Below are 15,712 nucleotides of genomic sequence, written 5' to 3'. Positions count from 1 at the left end.
GAATGGAGCCATACCGGCTCCAGCGCCGTGGCCACAGGCTCAAGGCTTCTCGTCTGCGGATCCATGACGCGACCTTGCCGAGCGAGGCGGTCCGACAGATTTTCGATTGGGTTTAAATCCACGAAGTTTCGTGACCAGGGGAGTACGGCACACTCATCATCGTTCTTTTCGAACCACGCACCTATACTGCGTGCTACCTGACACGTTGCATTGTCCTGCTGGTAGATACCATCGCGCCGAGGAGGAACAAACAGCATGTAGAGAAGCACATGGTCCCCAAGGATAGCTGCACACTTGTGTTGATCCACTGCGCCTTGCAGAATGACGGCATAATACAGGGAACGCCAAGAAAAAAAATTCCACAGACTATAACGCTCTCTCCTCCGGCCTGGAGCCTTCCGATGTTGCAGGGTGTTTCGTTTCAGACGTTTTACGCCATACAAGCCATTTGTGCGATGGAGCATGAAATGTGATATGTCTGAAAAGGCCACATATGGCCGCTCAGCGGTCGTCCAGTTACGTTACTAGCGAGCAGATTCCACCCTCCGTGGCCGATGAACAGCAGTCAGCATTGGTGCATGAACCAGGCACCTGCTGCGAACGCCCATACTCAGCGGAGTTCGATGAGCGGTCGTTGAGGAGACACTTTTGGTTAGAATTATATATTAAAACCTTCAGCTGCTGACGGGCGTTAATATATATCAAAGGCGACTGGTGAAAATGTGTGCCCCGACCGGGACTCGAACCCTGGATCTCCTGCTTACATGGCAGACGCTCTATCCATCTGAGCCTCCGAGGGCATAGAGGATAGTGCGACAGCAGGTACTATCTCTCGCACGCCTCCCGTAAGACCCACATTGTCACCTTATATGTCCACACACTACATTCGTAGTGTCCCTACACAACTCACTCATTACTCGTGGAAGACATTCTTACCAAGTCCCGTAAGAGTTCGGGGAATATGTGTGCATTCGCACAGAAGAGGAAGGTCATGGCCGGTATCGCCAGAACTATATACTTATATGGATATGGTGTCTGTTCTTTCGGACACCATTGATGACCTGCAGCCGTCTAGAACGAAATTAGAATTATGTATTAATACCTTCAGCTGCTGACGGGCGTTGATTTATATCAATGGAGACAGGTGAAAATATGTGCCCCGACCGGGACTCGAACCCGGGATCTCCTGCTTGCATGGCATACGCTCTATCCATCTGAGCCACCGGGGGCACAGAGAGTGCGTCCGCGAGATAGTCCCTGCAGTTGCACTATCCTCTGTGCCCTCGGTGGCTCAGATGGTCGCCGGCACTGTAGCTCAGCGTGTTCGGTCACAGAGCGGGTTGGCCTCTGTAATAAAAAACTGAGTTTAAGGATCACCAAACGAACTTTTAAAAAATGGATAGAACGTCTGCCATGTAAGCAGGAGATCCCGGGTTCGAGTCCCGGTCGGGGCACACATTTTCACCTGTCCCCACTGATACATATCAACGCCCGTCAGCAGTTGAAGGTATTAATATATAATTCTAATTTCGTTCTAGACGGCTGCAGGTCATCAATGGTGTCCGAAAGAACATATAAGTATACACTTTTGGATGTCCGCTGGTTCATCTGGCCGGTCAGCTGCTCAACAGTTGCACGTCTATTCGTCCACACACACATCCGCAGTCATCGTTCACCCCACTCGTGTATAGCCCGTGGTGCACCACAGTTGCCTCCGCGTCGGTTTCAGACAGCGACATGTTGCGCTACACTTTAACCACGGCGGCACGCGAACGGTTTACAAACTTGGCCGTTTCGTAAATGCTTCCACCCTTGAAACGAAAGCCAATGACCGTTCCATTTTGGACGCGTCACGACATGGTCTGCACTGTTTTACCGCGTCCCTCTCAGACGCTTTATGGACCTTCCACCACTGTTGCTGCCACCTCCCGTCTGTGAGTGGTTGTTGCAAGTTTTCGACGAACGTTGGCGGCGGTCACATCAGTGTGACTGGATCGAGTATTACAGTGATGATGATGAGGTCCCATTCTCCGAGGAGCGTAGGGAACGATGCCGGAGACCCGCACCGCCGACTAGGCAAGGCCGTAGCGGGGGTGGTTTGCCATTGCCTTCCTCCGACCGTAATGGGGATGAATGACGATAATGAAGACAACACAACAACAACCAGTCATTTCTAGGCAGGGAAAATCCCTCACCCCAACGGGAATCGAATCCGGGACCCTTGTGCACGGGAAGCGAGAACGCTACCGCAAGACTACGAGCTGCGGACAGTATTACAGTATTTCTTGATGCAATAATTTACCAACAGTTGTATGTATTGTAGAAATTTATTTTATGAACTTCTTATGTGCTACCAGTTTTGGAATTACATTGATGCCATCTTCAGATCCCTGTGCAATGAGTAGAACATATGTACTATTATAAAAAATACAGAACATACGTTAACAATTGACAGGTATCATGTTAACTACGTAAGTGGCTCAAAAGGACATATTGTATATCATTAAAACTATATGTAACATTAGGGCAAATATGATTCTGCCTACGTCATGCTGTTGTTAATAGTTTTCACTGTTTTACCCGAATATAGCATTACAGATGAACGTATGTATAAGTTTCTACAATATATACGGCTGTTGGTAAATTATTGTATAAAGAAATACATGCCAGTCGTTGTCCCACAGTCCATAATGGATCAAAAAAGATTAAGTATTACAGTAGCTTACAGTAAAACATCTGATGTTATTTATAGACATTAAGTCGTGGGCTGGCTATGAGTGTAATTTCTACTTTATGGATTTTTAACTAACAATTTTCCGTCATTAGTCACAATCCTTTTATTTTGTAATTATTATCCAACACATCCTTCGGAGCTACAACTCCATTTTCAAGGACTGTACGGCTATAATTGGTGTTACGTCTGCTTCAGTTTTTCACCTGCACTGAGAGAACGACAAAGTTGTTAGATTTAACGAAATGAACGGTACCCCAGATGGGATTAATGAGAGAATGCTACAGAAATGATGTAAATCAATACTAGTGATATGTCTCCTGCGTTTTACCGCGTAACATTCGTCTTCTACATTGGTGTTCTACATGTTTCTTGACATAATAGTCTCAAAGAAGGCAATTAATTAAATTTCTTTATGCCTGTCACACTAATAAGTACGTATCATCTCATTCCAACTATCCCTGTCGTTCTCTCTCTCTCTCTCTCTCTCTCCCCTTCACGCACACACACACACAAACACACAATCGCAAAGACTTCCTCTCTCCTCTTCCCTCCCTCTTACACGACCTCCGCGACGAACTCTATGTCAATCTGTACGCAATTTCATTTATATCAAGAAATATAAATTTCATACATAGTAATAGAAACAATAAGTATTAAATTACTCTTCATGTGAATAAGCATGACTAGTTTCATGCTGAATACATAACAATGTAAAGCTAAAATTTTTATTTGTGTAAATTCAATACTCCATCACATCACTGTAACACGGGTTAAATATGTAGCACTTGAGTAGTCCAGTACGGTCGTAAGTATGTTAAATAATTTCAAAATGTAAGTGCAAAAGGGGAAGTTTTTCACCAACACCGGACACGATTGTTATGCCTCCAAATAGGGTAAAACGTAATAAAACTTTATTTCTCTCATGTCTCTAGCATTCTGTCGTTGGTTCCATCTGACGTATTGTTCATTTCGTTAAATCTAACACCCGTGTCGCTCTATTAATGCTAGGCGAAAAACTAAAGCAGATGTAACCCCCGTTATATCCATACAGTCCTTCAAAATTGAAGCTGTAGCATTGAAACGTTGTGGAAAATAATTTAAAAAATTTTTAAAAATCGTGACTGATGACCGGAAACTATTAATTAATAATCCTTAAGATAAAAGTATCTCGCCAAAGGAAAACCAATTTTTGTCCGATTTGCAAAATCGTTTCGAGACTAAAATATAAATGCAACAGCCAAAATCTGTTTCCGAAATTCGATTTTCGTCTTCCCGAAGTTGTGTTGCTCACAATCGCGGGCAATGGGTGACGCATCCCTACAAGCAGCTCAGTTAGACGACACGTAAGGGAGCCCGTTGACCCGGAACGTATTCCGCGAGGGGAACAAACAGTTCTGCTAAACTTCCGCGACTACCCTCTCCAGGGACGCATGGCAGTGTAGGTGCCTCGACCCATTTGCCCTCGTGGCCATCAGAGCGGCAGGTGGTCCCCGGCGGGTGGGCACGCTTTTATCACTTGCGAGGCTACCAAAGCTGCTCCGAAGCCTTATAAAGCACTCCCCAAATCCCAATGGCACGCACACGGCCATTGATCTCGCTTAGCGCCGAGCAACACGAGAAATTACCTCGGCTGGCATCCAACGCTGCCCAGTGGTCGATCATCCGTGGATGTGGTGGTGAAAAGGCTGGAAGCAGCCACCAAAATGAAAACTTCCGAGTCGCTACTTCCGTTCCCAACCTAATAAATAACAATTCACAAGAGCACAAAACAGCATCCAGCCACTCTATGCAATACGGAAGTGATTAATAGATGTCACGAGAGACGACCACCAGTATATGCGGACGCAGGGAGTGTTGCCAGTGTAGAGACAGTAACAGCAGAATGGGCGCGGTCAGGAGTGCTCAGTGACTTCGAACGCTGGCTAGTCACAGGATGTCATCTGAGTGACAAAATCATTCCAGAATGTTTCAACCCTTCTAAAGATGAGCAAGTCGGCTGTTGGTGATGTGACAGTCAAGTGCAATTGCGAAGGAACAGCCACAATTAAACTAAGACCAGGCAGATCTCATGTGCACCGTCGATCATTGCAGACAATGCTTGTAAAAGACGTGAAATGAGCGGAAGGAATCCCTAGTGACTTCCAAACTGCTACCAACAGTCCAGCTAGCACAATGATCGTGCGTAAGGAGTTCTCTTATAGGTGCCCGAGGAAATCGTTTCAGACATACCAGTTTCCAAAATCAACAGAATAAGACACGGCGTAGCGTAAGTTACGTCAATAAAACCACCCCTCTCTATGGGCCGTGGATTCCCACACTTTTTCCGTTCGAAAACTACTGTTCGCTGTGCGATGAGGAGCAGGACCGTTCTCGACAACCTTTGACACTGCTGAGATCCTCCGGACGATTCACTCCTTCTCTAATGACATTGTATACCTGCAACACCAATGAACGAGATGGCACCCGTTTGAAATGTAATGTGAGCGTACATTTTGCTCTAGTGTTCAGGTTGGAACCACTAGGGCCATTCAAAACCACTGGACTTAACTTGAACGTGAACAGAAGCAGCAAAGAGTGTTCGTGTTTTTTCTATCCTCTTGTTTCACACCCTCCTGTGGCGAGATGATACATGGTGCGTCATTTATATTGGGTTGGTTCGTAAGTTCGTAGCGTCTTTCCACAAGTTTAATAAACGCAACACATACACATAACGGAGACATTAGTCATCAATAATACACACATCAAAAAAAGTTTTGCATCACCTCAGCTCCGGTAGTTCCGGAACATGCAGAAAAATTGGAAAAGAGATCCAAATAAACATCATTTTTGACCTTTTTATTGCTCATGAAAACCACACATTGCATGTTGTACCACCACACAGCGATACCTTCAGAGGTGGTGGTCCAGATTGCTATACACACCGGTACCTCTAATTCTCAGTAGCACGTTCTCTTGCATTGGTGCATGCCTCTATTCATTAAGACATACTATCTACAAGTTCATCAAGGTATTGTTGGTCCAGATTGTCCAACTCCTCAACGGCGATTCGGCGTAGATCCTTCAGAGTGGTTGGTGGGTCACGTCGTCCCTAAAAAGCCCTTTTCAGTCTATCCTAGGCATGTGCCCTAGAATTCATGTATGGAGTACATGCTGGCCACTCTAGTAGAGCGATGTCGTTATCGTGAAGGAAGTCATTCACAAGATGTGCACGATGGGGGCGCGAATTGAAGTCCATGAATGCCTCGCCAATATGCTCCCAATATGGTTGCACTATCGATCGGAGAATGGTATTCACGTATCGTACAGCCGTTACTGCGCCTTCCATGACCACCAGCGGCGTACGTCGGCCCCACATAATGCCACCCCAATACAGCAGCGAACTTCCACCATTCGCTGGACGGTGTGTCTAAGGTGTTCAGACTGACTGGCTTGCCTCCAAACACGTCTCCGGCGATTGTCTGGTTGAAGGCATTTGCAACACACCAATAAAGAGAACGTGATGCCAATCCTGAGCGGTCCATTCGGCATGTTGTTGAACCCATCTGTACCGCGCTGAATGGTATCACGATTGCAAATATGGACCTCGCCATGGACGTCGGGAGTGAAGTTGCGCCACATGCTGCCTATTGCGCACAGTTTGAGTCGTAAAACGATGTCCTGTGGCTGCACGAAAAGCGTTGATCAACATGGTGGCGTTGCTGTCAGGGTTCCTCCGAGCCGTAATCCATAGGTAGCGGTCATCCACTGCGGTAGTAGCCCTTGGGCGGCCTGAGCGAGGCATGTCATCGACAGTTCCTGTCTCTCTGTATCTACTCCATGTCCGAACAACATCGCTTTGGTTCACTCCGAGACGCCTTGTTGAGAGGCCTTCCTGGCTCAATGTAACAATGGGGACATGATCGAACCGCGGTATTGACTCCCTAGGTATGGTTGAACTACAGAAAACACGAGCCGTGTACCTCCTTCCTGGTCGAATGACTGGAACTGATCGGCTGCCGGACCCCTTCCATCTAATAGGCGCTGCTCATGCATGGTTGTTTACATGTTTTGGTGGGTTTAGTGGTATCTCTGAACAGTCAAAGGGGCTGTGTCTGTGATACAATATCCACAGCCAACGTCTATCTTCAGGAGTTTTGGGAACCAGGGAGATGCAAACTTTTTTATGTGTGTATTGTCCTTCACTATTTACAACAGTTTGTCAATGCTGGGGTAACTTTTCGATTCCACGACTGTGTAAGTCTCGTGGTTTTGAGGCGAATAAGTCGGCCCATATTCGGAGCGCAATTTCATACGTAAATGAAGTTCCTTAAGGGTTGTTCAATAGAGAGATGAAAAGGTGAAAAATGCGAGGGCGCAAGATCAGGTGAATAATGGGGATCCGTAATGACTTCCCAACCCAGCTGCTGTATAGTGCTTTTTGTCAATTTAGAAAAATGCAGGCGGACTGTATCGTTGGCTAGCATCCCTTCATAAAGTCTTCCTGGTCGTTGGTGTTGGGCTGCATCTGCAAGATTTCTCAGTTGTTGACAATAAATGTCAGCAGTCACGGTTACACCTCAGAGAAGCAGTTCGAAGTATACCACACCATCTCTGTTCCAGCAGATGCATAACGTTATCTTTTGCGGGTGCGCGCAGCTCTTTGTACGGGAAGCTCTTTTTTTGTTTCTGGTCATCCATTGCTTCCTTTTCCTTACGTTAAAGAGACCATTTCTCGTCAGCAGTAACGATACAGGATAGGAATTTTCGGTGTTGTTCAGCAGCCAATTCACGAGAGCAAGTAGAGATGCACATATGACAAGCGGCTGGTTTATGTGATTTTGGGTTAAAGCATGCGGTACCCACTCACCCGATTTTTGAACCTTCCACATTGCATAAAAATGTTGCTCGATGGTGGAATGATCACAGTTCATCAAAGTTGCCAGTTCTGTAGTTCACTTACGTGGATCATTGTGGATTAAAGCCTTTAAACGATCTTCATCAAACCCCGAAATCTTCTTGAACCTGGAAAGACATTAATATCAAAACTATCCTCCTTAAAACGAGGAAACCATCTTCTCACCAGCTCTATCCAATGTTATTATCCCCGTGCACGGTGAAAATGTTTATGGCTGCCTCCGATAATGTCACCTCCCGCTGCACTCGTAACAGAGGAATGTGTCGGAAATGTTCCGATTTCTCGAATTGTCACTCCATTTTCTAGCGTCCACAGCTCCCCTCACTATCTCTAAATGATAAAATAACATTATTTAAACTCAAATAGCAACAGTGAACCATAAATAAAAAATTACCATCAATAAATAAACCCAGAGCAATCAGAATACCAACGTGATAAACAAAAACGGTTTGAACTTACGCATCGAGCTAATACGTGTGTGACCAAAACAGCAAACGGTTCAGCAACACCCTCGGTGTTGCCTGCACTGCTTTGTTGGGCACTGTCCCTATACAGAGACAACCATTCACTCCATTCACTGTTTCCCTAAGCATCGATGTGAGAGACATCCATTTCCACACCCCAGGCGAGCGGTGCTATGTCGTACAAGTAGCGCAGCTGGCCACATGCGAAATCTAACGGCTGTCCAGAAAGGTGCCTGTCACGCCAGCACCAGTGAAACAGTGAATGGCTCTCTCTGCGCAGGGTCATTTTTAAAGTGCCCAACAAAGATGTAAGGGTGGCACCGAGCGTGTTCCAAACTGGATGATGAGGGGGCGGTCTTAGAGGGACCAACTACCATTTTATTGCCGGCCGCTGTGGCCGAGCGGTTCTAGGCGCTTCAGTCCGGAACCGCGCTGCTGCTACGGTGGCAGGTTTGAATCCTGCCTCGGGCATGGATGTGTGTGATGTCCTTAGATTAGTTAGGTTTAAGTGGTTCTAAGTCTAGGGGACTGATGACCTCAGATGTTAAGTCCCATAGTGCTTAGAGCCATTTGAACCATTTTATTCACTCGTGTAGCAGTGTCACAGGAGGACTGAGAAAGCGTAAACACCATTCTCTGTTTCGCTTCTCGTTCAAATTTCTTCGAATGGTTTTTAACGATCCCCAATACGCCGTACTCCAGAGCAAAGAGAAGGGGCTGATCGTCCAGGGGTTGTCAACAGTGTCGACGGTTGTCAGTAGCGTCGCACAGTTGCGCACTGAACTGCGAACTGTCGTGGGAATCAGCGCTCCAAGAGAAGGAGTGGTTTCATTGACACTTTCTGTACTACCCCCTGAAGCCTTTTCCTGTCAATTCTGAGCGGCGATGTCTGAAATGTTCTCCTCGGTCACCCATAAGAAAACCGCGTGATTTCAACCTTGTGCGTCGCGGTCCTGACATCCACAGCAGAGATGTCAAGAGAAATGTTGAAATGTGGGTAAGGGAAGGGGGTGACCTCCCATTTGTGACGCATCCATTGTCGAATTGGGCAGAACTGTGGCGAAATTTGGCACCAGTCCGACAGCATAAATTCACCTTACAACTCACACGAAATTCTGAGCTCTGACCATTTTTTCGCATGTATCGAGACCTTGCCGTTAGAAGCATCTCCGAGCCCGAGGGTGCCACGCTTTTGCGCTCCTACAGGGAAGATTGTAGGCACCTATGAGTCAAATGTCAGTGTCGCAACAGGAGACAATTGCGGAGTATCTAAAACTAACGCTTTAGTTGTGTTGTGCAGCGTATTTGTTTTACAAGTGGCACTACGTGACTGCTATGTTTCCCGATGACACTATTGGCTAAAGACTTTGGGGACTGTTGACAAAACATCAGCATACGAGTGGGCCGCGTTGATCCTGGGCTCTGATATTCAGAATCACTCAGATCTCATGTCTCGCTAATCCCATCGGGTCCCATCTTACCAGGGGTAGGATTTTTGGAGATCCTCCTACCACGTGAGGGTTTTTGCTGTGTTGCTATTGCATACTGGGTCAAAGAATGTTCGGAGAAGCCAGATTATGGCCAATGGGGCGGGCCCAGCTACTTCTGCACTCTCACCTGGCTTCGGAAAGTTTGATTAAACATCCTAAAATTTGGAGCTCAGGGAACGAAAATATATTAGTGGAAATGAATGAGTTATGCAAGATCACATGGCATATTCAGCAGTTATAATAAAGTGCTGCAAAAACCATTAAAATGAAATATAGCTACAATTAGGTTGTTTAGCTTGCCCGTGAAATGTATAGGTCACGAGTTCGAGTCTCGGTTCCGCACACAGTTTTAATCTACCAGGAAGTTTCATATCAGCGCACACTCCGCTGCAGAGCTAAAATTTTATTCTGGAATGTTAAAGTTATTGAAGAACATTCAGGCAAAGATTGTTACAAACATACAAAAAATATTCCATGATAATCATCCCAATCCATGCAGTAACGAGTTCACATTCACATCAGATGCAAGATATTTGCGAAGCGTTGTGGTCACTGTCAATTGGCAACAAAGCCAACAAAATGATTATAATGGGGAGTTTCAGTACCAGAGAAACAACAAATAAACAACGATTGTTCAGTGGAAAAAACCTGACGAAAAAAATCGCAACGCGAACAAATAATTAATGTAGACTAATGAAATTTTGGGAATACATTTGTCTGGGTAACATATTTAAGTGACTAACATTGCAAGATCACAGTTTAATGTAAGCCTTTGCAAATGTGAAATGCTGGTACATCAGTAACCGGTATAACCGCCAGACTGTTGAATGAAAGCATGAAATCGTGCGTGCATTGTGTTGTACAGGTGCCGCATGTCAGTTTGTGGGATGGAGGTCCATGCCCGTTGCACTCGGTCGGTCAAAATAGCGACGGTTAGTGCTGTTTGTGGATGACGCTGGAGAGGTCGTCATATGATGTGTCATATGTGCTCGACTGGAGACAGATCCGGTGACGAAGCGGGACAAAGCAACATGTCGACGCTCTGTAGAGCATGTTGGGTTACTACAGCAGTATGTGGACGAGCGTTATCTTGTTGGAAAACACCTCCTGGGAAGCTGTTCATGGATGACAGCACGACAAATGGTTCAAATGGCTCTGAGCACTATGGGACTTAACATCTGAGGTCATCAGTCCCCTAGACTTAGAACTACTTAAACCTAACTAACCTAAGGACATCACACACATTCAAGCCCGAGGCAGGATTCGAACTTGCGACTGTAGCAGCAGTGCGGTTGCGGACTGAGGAGCCTAGAGCCGCTCGGCCACAGCGGCCGGCTGGCAGCACGACAGATCGAATCACCACTGGCGTATAATTTTGCAGTCAGGGTGAGTGGAATAACTAGGACAGTCTCCTGCTGTCATACGAAATTGCACTCCAGACCATAAGTCCAAGTGTAGGTCCAGTGTGTCTAGCGCGGAGGAAACAGGTTGGGTTTAGGCCAGTTGAGGAACTGGCCTCCTTCTAACCAGCACGCGGCCATCGCTGGCACCGAGGTAGAGTTAGCTTTCGTCAGTAAACACAACAGACCTCCACCCTGCCCTCTAATGGGCTCTCGTTTGAAGTCGCAAATTGTGGTGGGTTGGTGTCTGTGGAACGCATGCTGTGGGCAATCTGGCTCAGAATTGCCCTTTAAGTAGGCGATTAATAACAGTGTGTTGTGTCAGTGGTGCCAACTACTGCTGAAATTGCAGATGCTGCATGATGCGCCAGAGCCATCGTTGAACATGATGGTGACTGTCCGGAGCCTGGTCTTCTTGCGACTGTACAAGGTGTTTAAAAACGGATTACTTGATTTCAAAACGTATTTCTTAATAAAAATGTGCTGCAAACATGGGAAAAAATGCGAAATACAAAATGCTCTGAGTGTCCACCAACAACAGCAGGAACAACATCTAGAAGCTATCTAACTTCGTCATATTCGCTTTTACAGAAAGTATGGCGGTTGTTATTCTGTTATATGTCAGGAGATAAAGGGGAGCTGACTGCTCTTTCCTCAGATGTCCTCACAAGGAAATTTTCATGAGGTCACGTCTGGAAGCGTAGAATGCAGGGAAATGTCTCGTGGTCCCGCGTGCCCTACCCAGCGTTGAGGCAGAGTTCCATTGAGAAACTGACGTCCGTTGGTGTGCCATTGTGGTGGAGCTCCATCCAGATGGAAAGTAAAGACATCGCAGGCCTCCTGAAGCTGTAGAAAAAGCCAATTCTCCAGCGGTTGAAGACAGTCACTGTGTTTTCCTCAAAAAAAGAAGACACCGTACAGATTTTCACGAGAAATGGCACAAAAAATGTTCACTTTAGGTGAGACTCTTTGCTGCTCAATAATGTCGTGAAGGCTCTGGAGTCCCCATATGGGCACGTTACCGCTGATATGAAATGTTGTCACTGAAAATTGACCCTAGTAAAAACGTAAAAGATGTCTGTGGTACTGCTGGTGGACATAAAGAGTATTTTTGACAGTTGGGTAAAACTTTAAGATTTTTTCAATGTTTTGGAATTCATCCCATGTTTTAGTATCTTTTTATCAATAAGTATGGAGATTTGAAGTCAAGTCATTCTTTCGGAAGCACCGGGTACATTACAGAGACTGCTGCTGCCAGCAATCATGCGCAGTGGCTAAATTTCTGCCAAGTCTTTCTGCAATCTCGCAGAAGGCATCCAGTTCCTCGTAGTCCTATTACGCCATCTCTTTCAAACTCAGTGAGATGTTCATAATGGCATCTTAGTCACCTTTGAAGGTGTTCTTGACTAACATCAACTCACCACATCCTATTTCACGACCGTTTCAGCGTGTCTTTAAAGCAAACCAGATTTACGTCCTCATAGTGGCGCTACTCTTATATGAATGGTGCGAAATCTGAATATACGTCATCTTTCGGGTGCAGAAGCACCCCTGTCAACTTTCGTTTATGCCACACAACTCCCTTCCCCATGTTGTGATTTTTTTTTTTCAGTGTGGATAAGAAATTAGAAAGAGAGATAAAGCAGAAAGGTATTTACGAGTATGTATAGGTCATTAGATTACAGAAGTATACCACATTAAATTCAGTTGTAATTTTAGCACCTTGTGGAATGAGGGCTCTACAGATATAGGTGAAACAAACAATTACCTTTAACAAAGGTACTGATTCAAACCGCAAAAATTAATATACATACGAAGAAAGCAAAAGAAAAGGAAGTCTCAGCCATTTTCTACTCAAAATTCGTCTGAGTGGAATAGGAACGACTACAAACCGTATTACCTTTCCTCCAAGACCAATTGAGTGGTATATAATTAATACCAAACCACCTTAACGGCTGAACAGAACACAAATTCAGTTTGGACAAGGAAGGCGGGGATATTCTAACCCACAGCCGTACTGCTCATACAGCAGTCAACCTGGCAGCACGGAACTAGTTTCTGTGCCCACACGAACAGGGTAGGTCCCCAACTGCAGTAATGCTTCTTCTCAGGACGTCGTGCCCGCTGGCTGACAGCACCCATTCAGAAACAAATTAAATACCACGTCACGTGCAGTAATGCGGTTCTAGACAAGTGACTGACATGTAAATTGGTTCCGTCAATAAGAAGCAATGCTACTCTGCGGACCAGCTGAAAATAAGCGATTGCCCGATAATTTGCTTGTCAGAAAATTCAGAATGAGGTTTAAGGAACAAATAACAATTGCGATTTTGGAAAATGTCGTCCACTACAAATATGCTCGTCAGTTAGTACTTTATAAATTATTGGTAATCCCATTCCTCATTCCTGATTCTTTAAAAAAGTAACTCTCCCACGTATGAACAGCTTCAAATACTGGATTAGTACAGTCTGGATTATTTACCCTCCGTTTCACGAAAAGCTAGTTTTTCATGCATCTCAATATTTATGATGTCATATTTCCTGCATTATTGGCCGAATGTGCCAAACTCGGCAAAACACAAGATAATCACAGTTCCGTGGTCACGATGGAAGTAAACAATGTTTAAAAATATCTGCTGTACGCCAGCGTTAAACGCCGCTCAGCAAACCGCCGTCAGCCAACAGTGCGTTTGACCGCATATGACTCTGTGTATTGCAATGGAAGGTGCCCTGGAGATTCAAAGATGTTAACAGAGAAATGAATTTGCAAATGGTCTCCTTTAAGCACAAGTTTTCTAGAGAATCGCTGGTGAGTATCGTCATTTCTAAACCTCACACTTTCGTCAACAAGCATAAGGGTGTTTATACTTCGCAGCCAATCCGTTCATGTTTGGTGAAATGGAAAACAAAAGAAATACAGAAAATTTTTCGAAGTACGACATGGATATCTTTCTCAAAGTGGTCGGTACGAATGCATTTCATGAAAATAGGAGAATAGACGGCCGCAGTATAAAAGAAGAAACTGAACGATTTCCTTTCTAATTTGTTACGTTCGACTGCACTTTATTACTTTGCGTCGAACTCATAGGGAGATCATTGCTAGACTGCACTTACTTTCCAGTGAGGACTTTTACTTTTCCTGCCTTCCTTGACTTGATGCTTGGAATTTCGTAAAACGGGGTCGGTCCAAAATAATTATTTGATTGTTAAGTGAAATACAAACTGTTAACATGTGCACAACGGATAACGCTGGAGAGGGCTGAAGCAACCAAGGAAGTTAGCGTATATTTGCTGTACAGACAGACACGATCTATCTTTCTGACATTATAGTTCATCAATTGGTATAACTAATCAGGGTTCTTATGAGGAGTGTTTTTGAGGCTGAAATTATTAGAATACGAAACCAGAGATTCTGAAATGAATAATCAATTTATTGTGACATGCAAGCCATGAATCATTTAAAGCAAAACTTTATTTATTGCCTTTTTTTGCGCTGATGAACTCACCCCTTTGGATCGTTCTCGGTGTTATTAGAAAATTAACCTTCACAAGCATTTCCTTTCTGAACCTAATTTAGGACGCAGATGGCCGTGTGTCTTTGCAGAACTGCTCACGTGGCAGTGTGGAGACGAGCAGCAGACCAGAAATTTAAAAAAATCAAAGTATTTCACACGACACTTTACTTAAATATGTCATACAATTCACATGCAGAATAACTAACCAGAAATCGTATTAGAATCTCCGCTATATTTTGTTGTACAGTAGCGATCACATAGTTGTAACGAACACGCTGCGTGACACCCGTGCTCCAAAGAAAATTTTGATTAATATTTGGCAAACTTATTTACGTTAGTCACTAAAGACAAGATAATAGATGTCTGAATCCAAATTAAACCAAACGTGCAAAAGGCACCTCAAGATTGACTTTGTGTTACTGGATTCTGTTGTGCTCCACGCTCTCGACAAACTACCAAACTTCGAACCATTGAATTTATTTGTAAAAGTACTATCAAAGTTGGTCGCCACATAATAATGACTATAATTTTGCTGATAAACAACGGATTAGTAATCTTAACATCCTCTTCAATTTCTGCAGTCTGAATCACGGAGCCCATCCCAGCTTTCATTCACCCTCTAGTCAGACCAGAAACCGAACGGTGAAAAATGACAGAACGCCCTTAACGGTCACTCTGCTCTTCCTTGAGTGGGATTGGTATGGGAACTCTAACAACCCTTGAAGACTCAACTGCTGCAAGTGCATCTTTATCAGTTCCGTACAAGAGTAAGGTTGGCAACAAAATCTAAGTAAAGCATCTCTGTCCTACAGCTGTTCTGCAGATGAATCCACAATCAAAACAAACACTCATTTTATACTTCCTGGCAGATTAAAACTGTGTGCCGGACCGAGTTCGAGTCTCGGTCCGGCACACAGTTTTAATATGCCAGGAAGTTTCATATCAGCGCACACTCCGCTGCAGAGTGAATATCTCATTCTGGACTCATTTTATAATTTATACCAACATAATGAGTATAAGGGAAAAGATGTACATAATGAAATAATTAAATAAATTAATACAGTCGAGCCTACCCCTTTCCCAGAGGCTCACTGTACCATACAACACTTACAAAAAATGCGTCATATACAGTAGAAGCACTGTCACGGTGCATAGTGTGACACAGTGATGAAGCGGAACCACTAGTTCGTTTATTCTTTTCAGTTGGATTACCTA

At 44.6% G+C, this 15,712-nt stretch overlaps 1 protein-coding gene and 1 non-coding gene across 2 annotated transcripts in view; both read right to left on the bottom strand.

Moving 5' to 3' along the window:
- The window catches only part of LOC126204177 (uncharacterized), a 388,056-nt gene that overhangs the window by 84,991 nt on the left and 287,353 nt on the right, over positions 1-15,712 (bottom strand). The gene's annotated exons all lie outside the window — the stretch shown is intronic.
- Trnaa-ugc (transfer RNA alanine (anticodon UGC)) lies at positions 1,156-1,230 on the bottom strand. Its single transcript has one exon. It is a non-coding gene; the product is annotated as a tRNA-Ala (tRNA).

The sequence above is a fragment of the Schistocerca nitens genome, chromosome 9 (genome assembly GCF_023898315.1).
Source record: "Schistocerca nitens isolate TAMUIC-IGC-003100 chromosome 9, iqSchNite1.1, whole genome shotgun sequence".
NCBI classification, from domain to species: Eukaryota; Metazoa; Arthropoda; class Insecta; order Orthoptera; family Acrididae; genus Schistocerca; species Schistocerca nitens.
This window is presented reverse-complemented; position numbering and strand designations above follow the sequence as displayed.